We start from the raw sequence: 14,995 nt of genomic DNA on the forward strand, positions 1-14,995 counted from the left end.
ACTAATAAAATAACAACATTACTACAACTGTAACTAAAACTAAAATAGATAACTAATACAAATCAAACTACATTAGTTTATCAGTAATCCTAAAAACACACATGCTAAAATAACAACAACTTACTGACACATAGTAAGTGGTTATAAAAAACTGAAACAGAAGTGAAACAAGTAGGAAAGAGGAGAAATAAAAAGTGATACTTATGTCCCTTGCCGGTGTCCCTGCCCGGTGGAGTCACACGGTAGAGTCGATGGTCTTTACAGAAAACACAGAAATAAGAATACAGAAAAAATGTTTCACAAGTTTGTTTATTTGGAACTGTTAGATCATGCCTCCATGTCAGAAATATCAGATCCATCCCCGGACACCAGATCCTGTCAGAAAATATCAGTTTTGTCTGGTAACAGAACAACTAGTCAGCAAAGTTGTTTAATACCCAAACCACAGCAAGTCTTGTCTGTTACCCAAAACCAGTGTTTTGTCTTATAGGCCTACACAGAACGTATTAACAGTCTTAGAGTAGTGAAGAGCAGAAGCAGGAGACAAAGTGATGATGATAAAAAAAGAAGCAGAGTTTATTGAATAGTCTTAGTTGCGTATGTTTCAGTGCTTAGGCTTCATCTGACCAGCACAAATCCAACAAGTGTTATTATACCACAAGCAATAGCAATGGAAAATTACTGCTTCACAACATCTTCTCTTGATGTTAAAAACCTTGAAGTGGAGACATTCTCTTATCTCAACTCATGAACACGAATATACCTTGAAACCACACATCATAAGACTAAACAACAATGGAAAAATAATAATAAAACAATAATATAAATGACTAATCAATGTATAAATCAATGAAATTAACATGTAAATGGCTTAAAATTATTATTATAAATGGTTAAATTATTCAATGGAATAATTAAATAATTAAATGAATCAATTATTATAAATGAAGAATAAACTATTATAAAAAAGAAAGTAAAAACAACACAAATGTCCCTTGAAGCAAAACACACAGTGAAAAAAAATCTTTAGAACATTCAGAACCCGTCTTACTGAACTGAACACATATAATTGCAGATAGGCCTATGTTCTCATTAAAACACAGGATCAATAAGGCAAATGTTAATCATTGTGAATTTTGATTACAAAGCTGTTTAAGATTTAACTTTTAGAATAATTAACAAATCTTAATGCACTCTGACATAACTAAGGCAGCAGAGGTTGAGTGGGGTTTTCATTTGTATTCTGTTTCTCTCTATGACTTTCTACACCATTTTGGCCATCACAGTGTATCTCTTCATACCCCCTTCTTGACACAAAGTTAGAAAAATTCCTTCTGCGTTTCACTAAGATGACAATACCTGCCACCACAATTGCGATAAAAGTCATTACACCACAGGCCACTCCAGCCTTTTCACCTCCTGACATCCGGGTAGAGAATGTCTCGAACGTTCCGACCATTTGATTGACTTCACCAGGTTTTGACAGTCTCCATTTTTTGGTTTCTCCAACCCTCAGACAGGCCCGATCACCTTCTGTCATCACAGCTACAGTGTTTGTCGCCATCATGTTGACCAGAGGTGGTCTTGTGAATGGTGGGAGGTGAATAGGTTTTAACTGGCCACCAGTAAACTCACCTGATTGGACACAGTACAATACCTGACAGCCATCGCTAATGGCAGCAAGGTGTTGGCTGTACTGAGGTGGACAACGGTATTGGTCCCCTCCAAGTGGGTTGCCAGATCGGGAAACATCGATGGACTGAGGAAATAGTGCAGTGGCACACCAGACCGGTCTATAGCCACTAGATTATTTTGCGTGCTCTCATGCCACTTCTGCAGAGTGATTCCTTGGTAGAATAAAGCCCCACCGTGGCTCTGAACTAAAGAATATGTAATGTTTTGCTGGTAAGTGATGGTTTCTGAAGTTTCCTGGGATTCCTTACTACTAAAATTAAAGTTAACCTTGTTAAAAAAGTTAATGCCTGCTGATGCAGAGACAGAAGACTTGTCTGACTGACTGTTAGAGACATAAGACCTTTTTATATAGTCCTCTTGCACCAGAATGGCCCCGGCATTGACGCTTGTGATGACATGGGTACCATAATCAAGTATGAGTTTCTCTGATAGATAAGTTGCTAGGTGTGTTTGATTGTTCTCAGTAGCATCTGCGATTTCCCCAATCTGCTGAGCAAAGCGAGAGTCCAGAGTAAAGTCAGGATATGCATTCACAGTGTACAGATCACTGCGCACCTGAGAAGAAAAAGAAGAAAGATAAAAACAATTACATCTAAAATGAAATCCTTTTCCTGGTAAATTTAGATAATTGTTTTTTTTTTCCTGAAACTGAAAAAAATGTCTTGTAGGAGCAGCCAGGTATATATTTTTTGTCTTTACAGTAATAAAAAAAAGGAAAGCAGTTACTACATGTAGCAGCAGTTTACGACACAACCCATATATTATGTGTTCATATTAATAGTAGTCAATTCAAAACATATCTTTGAACAGACTCATTTTGAGATGATGATGCAAAAATAAAAATAACCAGACTTTGATGTAAATTAAACTGAAAGTGAGCGTGGTGTTAGCAATTGAACTTCGCTTGCATATACATATTGTGATTTGACAAATCAATTTAATTTAATTAATTTTATTTCTAACAACATATGTCAGACTCATGGACTTTTGTTGTGTTTTCTTGCCTTATGTGCCCGTGACCTAGTTTCCCCTCATGTCTGATTGTGTCATTCTGTTCACCTGTGTTTTATTAATTAGCCTTATTTGCCCACCTACTTAAGTTCAAGTCTGTTCATTCTGTCTTCGTCTGGTATTGTGAATGTTGCCCCTACGTGTGTCTCCTGCCTGCCTTCTGTGAATTACCCTTTTGTGGATTTATTAAAGACTATTTAACTTGATCTTCATCTTCGTGCGTGTTTTATAGACCACATTTTGTGACAACATATATATATATATATTTGTGTGTGTGACCCTGGACAACAAAACCAGTCATAAGGGTCAATTTTTAGAAATTTAGATTTATACATCATCTGAAAGCTGAATAAATAAGCTTTCCATTGATGTATGTTAGGATAGGGCAATATTTGGCCGAGATACAACAATTTGAAAATCTGGAATCTGAGGGTGCAAAAAAATCAAAATACTGAGAAAATCGCCTTTAAAGATGTCCAAATGAAGTTCTTAGCAATGCATATTACTAATCAAAAATTAAGTTTTGTTATATTTACGGTAGGAAATTTACAAAATATCTTCATGGAACATGATTTTTACTTAATATCCTAATGATTTTGGCATAAAAGAAAAATCGATAATTTTGACCCATACAATGTTTTTTTGGCTATTGCTAAAAATATACCCCAGCAACTTAAGACTGGTTTTGTGGTCCAGGGTCACACACACACACACACATATATATATATACATACAGTTAGGTCCATATATTTGGACACTGACACAATTTTCGTAATTTTGGCTCTGTATGCCACCAGAACAGAATTAAAACTAAAACAATCAAGATGAAATTGAAGTGCAGACCTTAAGCTTTAAATCAAGGGGTTCAACAAAAAATATAACATAAAATGCTTAGGAATTACAGCCATTTGTATACACAGTCCCCCCATTTTCAGGGGCTCGAATGTAATTGGACAAATAAATATAATCATAAATACAATGTTCATTTTTAATATTTTGAGGAGAACCCTTTGCAGGCAATGACCGCCTTAAGTCTGGAACTCATGGACATCAACAGAGATGGGTTTCCTCCTTTGTGATGCTTTGCCAGACCTTTACTGCAGCTGACTTCAGTTGTTGTTTGTTTGTGGGTCTTTCTGCCTTTAGTTTTGTCTTCAGCAAGAATATTCCACTTTTTTACCTTCAAAAACTCCTGGGTTGCTTTTGCTGTAAGTTTTGGGTCATCGTCCATTTGTACTATGAAGCACCGCCCAATCAACTTTGCTCCATTTGGCTGAATCTGGGCAGACAGTATATCCCGGTACACTTCAGAATTCTTCCAGCTGCTTCTGTCCTCTGTCACATCACAGTAACCAGAGGTGTAAAGAGTACCTAAAAACCATACTTGAGTAAAAGTACAGATACCTTACAGTGAAAATTACTCCACTACACGTTACAAGTCACCAATTCCAAAACAACTTGAGTAAAAGTCTTAGAGTATCTGATTTTAACAGTATTTTACTTATACTAAATATAGGCTCAAACTCAAAAAAGCACTAGTCAAAGAGACATGCCAGTGATAAACTATAACGTTGTGGAGAAGCTGCGGAAAACAGGCAGAGACAAGGATCTATGTGCAGGTATTTCACGGAAAAACTAGAACAAACAAAGCAAAACCCAAAGGGAACAAAGAACAGAATGACTGGCAAACAAACAACCATTACATTCAACAACTCACAGTAACCCAGTACCTCTGGAAGCCATACATGCTCATGCCATCACACTGCTCCACCATGTTTCACAGGTGATGTTGTATGCTTTGGATCATGAGCTGTTCCAAGCCTTCTCCAGGTTGATCTTAATTTCAGCCATCCAAAGAATGTTTTTCCAGAAGTGGTCTGGCTTTTTTTTAGATGTTTTATGGCAAAGTCAAATCTGGCCTTGTTTGCACCTTGTGGTGAACCCTCTGTATTTGCTCTCGTAAAGCCTTCTCTTGATTGTAGACTTTAACAGTGACACACCTACCTCCTGGAGAGTGTTCTTCACTTGGCTGGATGTTGTCAAAGGATTTTTCTTTACCAGAGGATCCTCTAATCATCCACCACTGCTGTCCTCCGTGGACGTCCGGGTCTTTTTATGTTGCTAAGCTCACTAGTGGGTTCTTTTTTAGAATGTAGAGTGGACATTCTCTAGATTATAAAAAAAACATTTTTAAATAAGTTTTTGGATGTGTGCAGACCTTCTCTTTTGCATGTGCAACGTTTAACTAGCTTGCTCACCTGATGCCCCCCTCAGTGCTCTCTAAATGCCAACAGCTCGCTTGCTCAACACTCAACACGACATCAATCTTAATAACTACTATTAATCTTGTATTTAATCATTTATAATTGATATATAATTATTCATGAAGGCTGGAAGTGAAAAATGTCTTATATTCAGTAATCTACACATAGGAGCCTGATAAAAAAATGCTGATTTTATAAGAAAATTTCAAACGGCACTTAGAGGCTTTTGCATCTGAACTCTTCATATATAGCCTAGATCAATCAGGCATAACATCATGACCATCTTCCTAATATTGTGTTGGCCCCCCTTTTGCTGGCAAAACAGCCCTGACCCATTGAGGCATGGACTCCACTAGAACCCAGACGTTGTGCTGTGGTATCTGGCACCAAGATGTTAGCAGCAGATCCTTTAAGTCTTGTAAGTTGTGAGGTGGGGTGTAGGCTACTGGCTTCATTTCCAGCAAGTTAAACACTTCTACTCAATAAAATGACTTTTAATCAATCCTTATTGATATATAATTATTCATGAAGGCTGGAAGTGAAAAATGTCTTATATTCAGTAATCTACACATAGGAGCCTGATAAAAAAATGCTGATTTTATAAGAAAATTTCAAACGGCACTTAGAGGCTTTTGCATCTGAACTCTTCATATATAGCCTAGATCAATCAGGCATAACATCATGACCATCTTCCTAATATTGTGTTGGCCCCCCTTTTGCTGGCAAAACAGCCCTGACCCATTGAGGCATGGACTCCACTAGAACCCAGACGTTGTGCTGTGGTATCTGGCACCAAGATGTTAGCAGCAGATCCTTTAAGTCTTGTAAGTTGTGAGGTGGGGTGTAGGCTACTGGCTTCATTTCCAGCAAGTTAAACACTTCTACTCAATAAAATGACTTTTAATCAATCCTTTTACTCAATAAAAGGATGCCAGGAAGTCATAGTTCAGATGATTTACTGAGTAAAATGTGTAAAACTGTAAAATAAAACTTAAAGATTGTATAAATAAACTGTTATATGAAAAATGTTGACCCAGTTCTATCTAACATGAGAATCATACAAAATGTTTACACATATAAATATACTGAGAGATAAATGCTTAAGCAGCTCAAAGGTATTATAATATAAACATAACTACATATTTAACAATCACGTAATGAAGACGATTATTTCCACATGGAATCTTTGATAAACATACAGAATAACTTAAATAATCAAACTTTACTTTTACAGGCAGTGCCTCGTTAAGTGCTGTTAATATAATGGGAAGACACAACAAAATAAGCATGCGCTATCATGTGCTGTGCACGCTATTCTTCTGAACCAGAAAACTGAATAACATAAATTGAAGCGGTAGAATACTAAATGACCAGTAGGGGGAGCATAAATGCTAAAACAGGCAGAGTCAGAACATGGGGCCTCCATGGACTGGACTTGTTTGTTCAGCACATCCCACAGATGCTCGATTGGATTGAGATCTGGAGAATTTGGAGGCCAAGCCAACACCTCTAACTCGTCATTGTGCTCCTCAAACCATTCCTGAACCATTTTTGCTTTGTGGAAGGGTGCATTATCTTGCTGAAAGAGGCCACAGCCACCAGGGAATACCGTTTCCATGAAAGGGTGTGCATGGTCTGCAACAATGCTTAGGTAAGTGGTACGTGTCAAAGTAACATCCACATGGATGGCAGGACCCAAGGTTTCACAGCAGAACATTGCCCAAAGCATCACACTGCCCTGCCGGCTTGCCTTCTTCCCATCTTCCCATAGTGCATTCTGGTGCCCTCATCGGTCTCATCCAGGACAGAGATGAGTCTGCTTACAGACAAGAGGTTGAGCAGCTGGCTGTATGGTGCAGTCACAACAACCTGGAGCTGAACACGCCCAAAACTGTGGAGATGATAGTAGACTTCAGGAGAAACCCCCCTGCACTCCCCCCACTCACCATCATGGACAGCACTGTGACTGCAGTGGAGTCATTCAGGTTCCTGGGTGCATGGTCTGCAACAATGCTTAGGTAAGTGGTACGTGTCAAAGTAACATCCACATGGATGGCAGGACCCAAGGTTTCACAGCAGAACATTGCCCAAAGCATCACACTGCCCTGCCGGCTTGCCTTCTTCCCATCTTCCCATAGTGCATTCTGGTGCCCTCATCGGTCTCATCCAGGACAGAGATGAGTCTGCTTACAGACAAGAGGTTGAGCAGCTGGCTGTATGGTGCAGTCACAACAACCTGGAGCTGAACACGCCCAAAACTGTGGAGATGATAGTAGACTTCAGGAGAAACCCCCCTGCACTCCCCCCACTCACCATCAGGGACAGCACTGTGGCTGCAGTGGAGTCATTCAAGTTCCTAGGAACTACCATCTCTCAGGACCTGAAGTGGGACATTCACATTGACTCGATTGTGAAAAAGGCCCGGCAGAGGTTGTACTTCCTTCATCAGCTGAAAAAGTTCAACCTGCCACAGGCACAGATGATACAGTTTTACTCAGCTGTTATTGAGTCGGTTCTGTGCTCTTCTATAACTGTCTGGTTTGGGTCAGCCAGCAAATCAGATATAAGAAGACTGCAACGATCTGTTAGGACAGCAGAAATGATCATTGGTGTGAACCTGCCCAACCTTCAGGACTTGTACAACTCCAGAGTGAAGAAACGGGCAGGTAACATCATCAAAGACCCCTCTCACCCCAGACACAACCTGTTTGCACTTCTCCACTCAGGCAGATGCTACAGATCTCTGTGCACTAGAACATCTAGGCATAAAAACAGTTTTCCTCCATGCCATCTCCAGCTTAAACAGCTAACACATGAATCATTACCTGTGTTCTGTAATTAATTTCTGTAATTCATTCTCCATCTTTAATTATTGCCTCTTTCCCAAGTATTATGTAAATACATATGCATATCTCTTTATTTATTCAGCTGCATATAGAGTAAATAATGCACAAATCTGTACATAAATCTACTGTTCCAGATTCATACACATTATGTATGTACAAGGAGCACCTTAAAAAAACACAACAAATTCCTCATGTGTTTGCGCACACCTGACGAATAAAGTTAATTCTGAGAGTTTATGTTGCGGCCATCGCCACTTGGAGAGAGTTGGATGAAGTTTCCCTGGGGAGATTAATGGAAGGGATTAATGGAAGCTCCTTTTGAGCCCTTGGAGTCAGCTCCAGAGGGGATTCTGAATCTCAAGGTTACGCTTTTGTTGGCGCTAACTTCTTTGAAGTGATTGCAAGCTCTCTCTGTCAGTGAAGTGTGTATGGACTTCACCCCGGGTCTGGTCAAAGTAACCTTACAACCCAGGCCAGGCTATGTCCCCAATGTTTTGTCCTACATCATTTCGCTCTCAGGTGGTCACCCTTCATTCTTTTCATCTCCTCTTTTTGCTTCAGGCGATGAGAAACTTCACATGCTCTGCCCGAGCTTTGAAGCTCTACGTGGACTGCTCTAGCCATTGGAGAAAATCTCCCCAGCTGTTAGTATGCTTTGGTGCTGGCCACCATGGGCTTGCCGCATCGAAGTACTGAATTTTTCACTGGGTTAGGGATGCTATTTCATTGGCATACGAGGCGCGTGGTCTTTCTTCACCTCTCAGTGTTCGGGCACATTCCACCAGGAGTGTGGCTTCCTCTCAAGCTCTTTTTAGAGAGGTCCCCCAGAGGACATTTGTGTAGTGGCAGGTCCTCTCTAGTGCTGTCAAAAGTACCGACCGCGATACCATTCGGTACTGAAACTGCATAATATATCATTTCAGCATCGATATCACGATGTGCACATTCGCGATTCTGATTATTATTTATGCTGATCGTTTTCTTTGCTCACACACAGACACCGTGTCTACACCGAACATGATAGCTGTGTTTTGCTGCAACATCTACAGTCTGTCTACACTGGATGTGACAAAGCGACCGTTACAAATCATTTGAACTTTGTCAGTACGTCATAAATGACCCACATGAAAAAAATACTATAGTAATTTATAGTAAATACTATAGTGTTTTTGAACCATACTATAGTAAAGTACTTGAATTAATTTGTTGTGGTAATATAAAAACTATAGTTGCTGTGGTAATATAACAACTATAGTAATATAAACAAATTACTTTACCCAATACTCTACTAAGTTTTCTACAACTATAGGGTATATTATACTACAATACACTACAGTTTACTGTAGTAAAAACTAAAGTATTCTACAGTATTTATTACAGTATTTATATGCAGAATGTTAATAAAACAACAAAACACTTTTGTAGCTTTAACACAGATTTATTAGATTTAATTTATACAGTGAAGACTATGCAGTGTTATTTTACATTTGATTATTAATTTCTGAACTTGAATACTGTTAGACCTACCTGAAAAATATAACGCATTGTTTATTTCATTTGTATCTTTGTTCTATTATATTTATCTATGCTTGTAATTTGTTTATTTTCTGTGCTGATTTACTCACCCCCATCATTGATTATTTTTCCCAATTTTTTTTTCATATCGCAATATATATCGCAGAAAAACTAAATATCGCAATGTGATATTTTTCCAATATCGTGCAGCCCTAGCGTGAACCCTAGCCCTAAACAATTGAAAGAACCTATGAAAGAGAACGTCTGGGGAACCCATGTTCTCTGAGTAGGGAGCAAGACCCTTGGTCTGCTGCCAAGCTCCTCGCGTTGCCGAACTCTATTCTATTTCTGTAATATTTAGGCGTACTTGTTTTCTTTTATTTATAAAAAAAAAAAAAACTTGACCCGACCCTCTAACAACGTTCTCTATTCTTTTTCTATTCTATCCACTTGCTTTCTTTTTATTTATTATAAAAAATAATAATAACTTGACCACTCTAACACTAGCTTTCTATTCTATCTACTTTTTATTCTTTTTATTTATTATCAAAACATTTTTTTTTATAAAATTTAAAAACCTTGCTACATAACCGAGACGTGTCACAGTACTTACATATTGTTGCTTTTTTGTTGGTTTGTTGCTCCTATTTTCCTCATTTGCAAGTCACTTTGGATAAAAGCAGCTGCTAAATAATTAAAAGTAAATGTAATCTAAATGTAAGGAAATGTGAGGTTATACAATGCCTTGTAAACAAGAAGAAAAATTTGAATTCAATATGTTGAAGAACAGGAGTAATATGTTCCAGCAAAGACGAGATGATTCGTGCAGCTGAGTTCTGGACTAACTTTTGTGCATAAGCTTGTGGAAAGAGCATTACAATAATCAATAAGTAATGCGACTAAAGCGTGAACCATAATAGCAGCACTATTCGTTGAGAGGGCTGGATGAGTAACATTAATGTGATTAATAACGCACATAGGAAAATCCCTTGGACTTTGCCAAATTAATTTTTGTACCTATGAGAAGAATTTTAGCTTTACTACTATTAAGTTTAAGAAAATTACTTGAAACCAGGTTTTAACTTTGGACAGACATAGAGAAAGAGAAAGAATATGCTTTTTTTGACATTGAAAAAAAACATGCTGCGTTGGTGCTAATTGCCTTGTGGGTAGTGTGCCAGTATATAGCACCATGCTTCGGATGTCCCGAGTTCAAGTCCTGGCTTGCGGACCTTTCCCGACCCTGACCACCCCTTTTTTCTCTCTGCGACTTCACTTCCTGTCTAAATACTGTCCTATCCTAATAAAATAAATCTTTAAAAACTATGCTGCTTTTACTTCTCCACTTTTCTGACTTACCTGAACTCGTGTTGTTACTGAATTCTCTCTCACTTGGTGTGTTTTCATGCGTGTGTTTTCTTCAGAGAATTTTCCGTTTAGTACAGATGGGAAGGAAACATCTGCATTGATGGATCTTGATGTGGAGCTTTTCTGTTCCAGCCATGACATGATGGTCTCAGAGTGAGTTTCCACTCCGCTTGTTTTCTGTGGAATGACAAAGACTTCATCTGGAATGAGATAAATGCCATCTTCTGTGGTCTGACATTGGGAATGTATGAATCTATGTTGCGCAGGTTATCCCAGCCTCCACCTGGGAGCACCTCTACACTGTAAAATGTAATCACTGAATCTACTTTCACGAGTTCACACTTACTTATAATGAACCGAGTAAAGTTTATGCGTATTTGGCGTGCTGTCCGGGGAGAGGGCTCCGAGCTCGGTAATTACTCTCGAGCCCGGGGTACTCCCCCTGGCCGGGGAGAGGGGTCCGAGCTCGGGATTAAGCCCGGACCCAAAATGCTCCCCCAAAGATGCAATTAGTATGGGACAGCAGCCAGAGAGGAGCGTTGATAACCCCCCAAATATGCAGAACTTTACAATTGGTGGGTGCTGGACATCGCTTGAAGTACTTTCAAGAGCTACATTCGATCTGACCGCTCCCACATCGAGGAAGCTCAACGAACCCTCATCGGCCACCCCCTTTAAATGTCAGTACAGCCCCATCCACTCAAAACCAGCAGTGCCCGCTCCGGCAGGAGCTTTTCTATTTTTCCCCACTGCCGCAGCAGTGCCACTGCTGAGGCTTAGGAGAGAGAACTAGAGGCTTCTGCGGAAGCGGGCGCTGCTGCGGCAGTGGGGAAGTAAGGAAAAGCTCTTGTGGGAGCGGGCACTGCTGCGGCAGTGGGGAAGTAAGGAAAAGCTCTTGTGGGAGCGGGCACTGCTGCGGCAGTGGGGAAGTAAGGAAAAGCTCTTGTGGGAGCGGGCACTGCTGCGGCAGTGGGGAAATATGGAAAATGCTCCTGCGGGAGCGGGCACTGCTGCGGCAGTGGGGAAATATGGAAAGCTCCTGCGGGAGCGGGCACTGCTGCGGCAGTGGGGAAATATGGAAAGCTCCTGCGGGAGCGGGCACTGCTGCGGCAGTGGGGAAATATGGAAAGCTCCTGCGGGAGCGGGCACTGCTGCGGCAGTGGGGAAATATGGAAAGCTCCTGCGGGAGCGGGCACTGCTGCGGCAGTGAGGAAATATGGAAAAAACTCCTGCGGGAGCGGGCACTGCTGGGGCAGTGGGGAAATATAGAAAAGCACCTGCCGGGGCGGTCACTGCTGGTCTTGAGTGGATGGGGCTGTACTGACATTTAAAGGGGGTGGCCGATGAGGGTTCGTTGAGCTTCCTTGATGTGGGAGCGGTCAGATCGAATGTAGCTCTTGAATGCTTCTGACGACCAGCGACCGAGTGCTTGTATCTGCTGCTGGGAGAGGCCTTTTTTTGGCCGCTGTGGTAGCCGCCCCGATTCGAAATGAATGGCTGGAAAAATTATCTGCTGGGATGCCGGATAGGAGCAGAACTGACTTGAGGTGCTTTTGAAACCAGAAACGGGTGACGGGACGGTTGGAATCATCTGTAAAAAGGGGGTCGGATGGGAGTTTGGACTGTGATTTCTTGAGCTGGATGAAGGCTAGGAGGGCCTGGTATGGTAGTATGGGTGATTGGAGGTTGAAAATAAAAATGAAATGGCCTTTCCTGGTCTGGTCTGTTTTACTTTGCTTGATGAAGTAAGAGATGGTTTCATCATCCAGCACTGTTAGATCGGAAATAGTGGGGTGGGTATTTGGGTTGAAGCTAGGTGTGATAGTGAGCTCAGAGCATCTGAGAAAACCAAAGAAAGCCAGGATGAACATAGCGTCAAGCGTGTGGGCGGTGTGAATGGAATGATAACCTCTGCGGAGGGTAGAAATACATTTGGTCAAAATTTGTAAGGTAATGGGTTGCCTGGTATCTGGGCGAGTGGGATGGGATCTTTGGATACCTTTGATGAGTAGGGAGGTCTGAGAATTGGCTATCTGGGGTGAGGGTGAACCGTATAAGAGTTTGTGAAAAAACTGGATTCCGCTTAGATAACCCTTAATGGAGCTGATTTGGAGGTTTTTGTTGATGTTAAGGTGAGAGATGAATGAGGTGATAGCGAGCAAGGAAAAGTCCGGAAATGGCAGGTTGTAGGTGGAGTGAAATGCTTTAAAGTATTTTTATAAGCTGTTAGGTAAGATTGGAGGGTCCTGGGGGCGACGGCTTGTAGGATAGAGTTGAGGGAAGCTTCGAGTAGTGGTCTCAGAGGATGATTTATGGAAATATCAGCTCTGAATAGGGAGGTACTGGGGTTGGGACTGGATCCGCCTCTGGTGCCAACTTTTCAGCATTTAATGTTTGAACAAATGTCATGAAAACAAGTTATCATCACAATCACTGTTTAAATGTTTATATTTCAGAAACTTATTTGGAGTAGAAACTAGTTTTTAAATGTGCGTCAATGCCCAGCACTAATTATAACCATTTTCTTGTCATATTCTATGTGCTCTTTTGTTGGGGACTTAAACTCATGCAGTGGAAGTGGAAGTTCTACTTGTTTATTCAGTGAAAAGAGAGCTCAACTGCTGAAAAACTTATTAAAATATGGAAGCTATGGAATATGACAATTCTCCAATTCCATGTTTCCACATAGTATATGCTTATTCACATAGGTGTGCTTAGGAAAGGGAATGTATAATAAAAGAACAGAGTTGGAAAGAAGAGAAAAATACTTAAAGGGTTAGTTGAAAATTCAAAAATGAAAATTCTGTCATTAATTACTCACCCTCATGTCGTTCCAAACCTATAAGACCTTTGTTCATTTTCGGAACACAATTTAAGATATTTCTGATGAAATCCAAGAGCTTTCTGCATAGACAGCAACACAACTACCACGTTCAAGACCCAGAAAGAAAGAAAGGACATCGTTCACGAGAGTACCACGACGCATGCGTGTGATGCTGCTGAAGCAGGAGCCGGCGTTCTGACGTAGAACACGCATGCACTATGCCTTGTTTACAAGCATTCTCAGATTTCCTCAAAAATATCTTCATTTGTGTTCCGAAGATGAATGAAGGTCTTACTGGTTTGGAACGACATGAGAGAGTAATTAATGACAGAATTTTCATTTTTGGGTGAACCCTTTTTAAATAAGAGTAAGAAAAATAATGTGAAGAAAGAAAATAGAAATTAGGTAACAAGGAGTCTGACAATCTAGATGAAGGAAGAGTAAAGGAAACAACACAAAGAGGAAAGAAGTCAGAAAGGAAGAACAGAAAAGAATAAAGGTAAGTGAAAGAAATATAAAAATCAAAAAGGAGGTTTGAAAGAAATAAAGAAATCAGATAAGCAAGAGAACAAAAACAAAGAGTCTAATATATGAATGATAGACACGTGAAAACCACTCATTTAAGGCATGGCCTATGAGGGTGCTCTCTTGATCATGGTTTTGTGGTCAGTCTTTAGATATCACACAAAAGAGAATATATATGTCAGTATTTAACAAAAATGCTATTGTTGTTGTTTTTTTTTTTTTTTACACTTTTCAAATGTCAAAGCAGCAGTTTCAGAATAGATTATTGTATAGCTGGCATACGGTTCAGTTTGTCTTGTCTTTTTGTACAAGAGATTGAATGTCTTTTTTTTTTTTTTTATCTGGGATCCACTGCTGTGCTCAGTTTGAAAAGTCCTTTATATCTAAACATAATACACAGATATTAATTTGTTTGCAAATGTTTAACCTGAATATGTACTCTTAAAATGTAATTACTTATTTTTGTCATATTGTATTTTTGTTTCTAGGACTATGATGAAGAAGAGATGTCAGTCGGCCTATTGACCATGATCCCTGAGCTGAGGACTCTAGAGCCATGCCTAACTCACTGCATTTAATGCCATGTCTACTGCAATCATTTTGGAAGGTACAATTGTATTGGATGATCTGGAAAATCCTCCCCAAGATATGCCTGCTCTTTGGACTTGGATTTATGCTATGAAATTATAGTATCCTCCAGTACTGAAGGACACCTTTGATTTCATTCAATGGCTGAACCTAGAATGCAATCTCTGAAAAATCTTCTGATGTAGAAAGATGTATTTGTGGCGTGATGGAGCATTTTTCAGTGTAATTGTTCAAGATTGATCATTATTGATTTAGAAAATGGTAAATCTAGATTTACAAGGTGTCATAAAAGGGATGTTGATGTTTTTTTTCTATTTATTTCCTGAGTGCAGTATGTGCAATTTTTCTTAGTGTTAAAT

General features: G+C 39.9%; 1 pseudogene; it reads right to left on the minus strand.

Annotated features, from left to right (window-relative positions):
- Positions 1–1,204: 1,204 nt before the first annotated feature.
- LOC107585857 (macrophage-expressed gene 1 protein-like) overlaps positions 1,205–14,995 on the minus strand; it is a 19,826-nt pseudogene continuing 6,035 nt past the window's right edge.

The sequence above is a fragment of the Sinocyclocheilus grahami genome, unplaced genomic scaffold (genome assembly GCF_001515645.1).
Source record: "Sinocyclocheilus grahami isolate Dianchi unplaced genomic scaffold, SAMN03320097.WGS_v1.1 scaffold75.1, whole genome shotgun sequence".
Lineage (NCBI taxonomy): Eukaryota > Metazoa > Chordata > Actinopteri > Cypriniformes > Cyprinidae > Sinocyclocheilus > Sinocyclocheilus grahami.